Source organism: Gavialis gangeticus, unplaced genomic scaffold, assembly GCF_001723915.1.
Source record: "Gavialis gangeticus isolate Ggan-Ray unplaced genomic scaffold, GavGan_comp1, whole genome shotgun sequence".
Lineage (NCBI taxonomy): Eukaryota > Metazoa > Chordata > Crocodylia > Gavialidae > Gavialis > Gavialis gangeticus.
In genome coordinates, this window is record NW_017729014.1 from 11,733,775 (window position 1) to 11,736,695 (window position 2,921).

General features: G+C 54.2%; 1 protein-coding gene across 1 annotated transcript in view; it reads right to left on the bottom strand.

The window, feature by feature from the left end:
* KIF1B (kinesin family member 1B) overlaps nt 1–2,168 on the bottom strand; it is a 216,206-nt gene extending 214,038 nt beyond the window's left edge. The window contains exon 1 of the mRNA XM_019511759.1: nt 2,155–2,168. The gene's annotated coding sequence lies outside the window, so the exon portion shown is untranslated. The remainder of the gene's footprint in view (nt 1–2,154) is intronic.
* Between the last annotated feature and the right edge of the window lie 753 nt (nt 2,169–2,921).

Sequence of the window (2,921 nt, forward strand, 5' to 3'; positions counted from 1 at the left end):
CCATCTACCGCTAAAGCTTAAGGTAAGTAATACCTGAATAGCTAGCTATTCATCAGCACAAAAACAAATACCTTCACACTGAAGTGCTGCCTCATTTGTATTTACATGTTTCTAGCAATTATTAAAATCCACTGCTTCACCCAGTTTACACAGGTAAGCATGTCACAGATGAGTAAATTTTATATTAATAAACTGGTAGAGTTTGCCTATTCCTCGTTATCTAAACTGCCTGAAATGGAAAACACACTAGTCCTTTTCCCTTTGTGGATTTCAAGCATTAACTAAACTTGGGTTTAAGACAAAGAGGAGCATTAATAATGTACTTTTCACTAAAATTTGAACTGTAACATCCCTACTTCTTTCCAGAGTTGGCAAAAAACAACGTTTATGAAAGAACCAGCTTTGTCATCTCAAATTAGTTGGCAACATCCCTATAAACAAGACTTCAAATATTAAAAGAGACTGCTTGCTGATTATCAAAGTAACACCCATCATAGCACAAAGATTTAAGCTCTAGTTAATTCACATCAATTTCTCCTCTGCAGCAGAACATGCTGTTTTTCCTTTTTTTCACATGAAAAGCCAAGAGCAGAACACAGGCTTGAGGAAAGCCATATTATAGACTTATCTGAGCAAGCAGATCCATGACTGGTCAAAAAAACAAATATTAGAGAATAAAATAAAGCTTGATGTTCTTAACAGCTAGATCTCCACCGTTAAGTAGAAAATTTAGTTATGATCTCTATGCAAAATATGTATCTGACAAATTGTGACCTGTAGAATCACCCGTGTTTAACTCAAGCCATAACACATTTGAATACGAAGTAAGAGAGCTACATCTCCTAGCATCAGAGAAAATGAGAATTGGAAGGGACCTCAGGAGGTCATCTAGCAACTGTCCAACCCCCTGCTCAAAGCAGGATGAGCCCTGGCTATCTCATCCCAGCCAAGGCTTTGTCTACCTGGGTCTTAAAAACCTCCAAGGATGGGGATTCCACCACCTCTCTGGGTAACCTGTTCCAAAGCTTTCCCACCCTCCTAATGAGAAAGTTTTTCTTAATATCTAACCTAACATAATCTATGGCTCCTTCCTTCTCTCTCATGTCCTTGTCGTGACAAGGTATTTAGCAGAATTCGCAACCACTGGAATCTGGCAGAGTCACAGAGCGAGCGCTTTTGCTACGGCCTCCAACTCACAACCTTTAGGCTAGCCACAATGCGCCTCAGTGCCCGTGCCACCCCAGCCCCCACCCTATGGATATGACTATCCTAGAACATGCAGCCTTTTTTTTTTAATTAAAAGCTGACTCCCAGATAACTGTAACCCGATCACTAAAAGATACCAGGGACAAGCCATCACTAAAAGCTAACAGGGACAAGCACAGAAATGACTACGTGGAAAGTTAGCAGGGCAGCTGCTCCTAGCACTGGGGCCCCATGAAGAAAAGGACCCCAGGGAAGCCCATTTTAGGTACCTCGCTGGAGATCGCTCTGAAAAGATGCTCTAAAACTGCAGCTCCAGCACTGGCTGCCAAGCGACAGGTTTTTGATCGTACGTTTTCTTATTCGAACAAAAGCCACAACGCCGAACGCAAGCCTTTAGAGGCAGTAGCCAAGGCCTGCTCACTCTGTGATTTGTCCAGCAGGCGAGAAAGCTGGAGGACAAAAACACAGGACTATGAACCATCTGGATTTCACTGAGGGCAGCAGGCAGGGAGCGGCGCTGCTCTGTCAAGCCTGGGGAAGCTGCTGTGCCAAGGAGCGTCCCCACTGCTCCCAAACTGGATCCTGCCTTGATGGAGGGAGATGGATGAAGGGCACCCAGGCTGGGCCCCGCACGCAGACCCCAGCCCTCAGACCGCCATCCCCCACTCCCCCCAATTTAGCTTCTCGAGGATTGTCAGTTCATCCTCCCAACATGGCTGCCCTTTTCCGTGCGGAGCGGAGTGGAGCAGGGGGCTGCAGCGCCCCAGGCCGGACCCTCCCCTCCCCCACCCCCAAGAGGCCCCGGGAAGGGGGGGGAGGGGGAAAACGGCTCGTCTCCCCGCTCGGAGGTCCAGAGACGCGGGGGAGAAGGTCTGGCTCCCGGCCGGAGATGATGAGGGGGACCCTCCCAGCCCCACCGCAATCCCGCCCCGCCCTACCCGGGCGCACCTGGCGGCGGCGGCCGCAGTCCAGGGAACCGGCGGCGCTATTAGCAGCGACGGGCGGAGACGGGAGGAGCCGGGCGAGAGCGCAGCAGACGGCCGCCCAGCGCCATCACGGGGCAGCGGGGCCGGCGCGGGGCTCGGGGCGCCCCTGCATCGGGAGAAGAGGATTCGCCAGCAGCGACGGCCCCGCGATCCGCCTCGCTCGAGCACCGCTTCCACACTGAGCGTCTCGGATCGCTCCGCAGCGCGCCCCGCCCTTGGCCCGCCCCGCTCCGCCAATCGCGGCGCGGCGCCGGCCCTCGGACCAATCGCCGCGCGGCAACGCTCGGGAAAGGGGTCGGCCCCATCGCGCGTCCATCCTCACCCGCCACCAATCACAGCCCGCGAAGGGAGAAGAGGGAGGGTGCGACACAAGCGGCCGTTGTCTAGACTCGGCACCGCCCCTTTCGCCAATCCCTCCGCGGAACAGCGAAGACGGGCGGTCCCTTCCCGTCTCGGAACCAATCGGAGTGCCCGCAGTCTTTGGGAGGAGGTGCCAGGACGTTCGCTCGCTCGTTGTACGCGCAGCTGCCGGGGCAGCCCCGCTGCTCCCCCTGGCGGCAGGGAGAGGAGTGGCGGGGCCTGAGCTACCCTAGGGACATGCGCGCCCATGTGCACGCCCAGACCGGGGTGCGGTGCAGCACTTGTCGCTGGACCCACCCCGGAGCTACTCGAGAGACTGCAGCGGCTCCTAGCAGATTTCCTCTGGGACGGACACCACTGGCTCCCGTG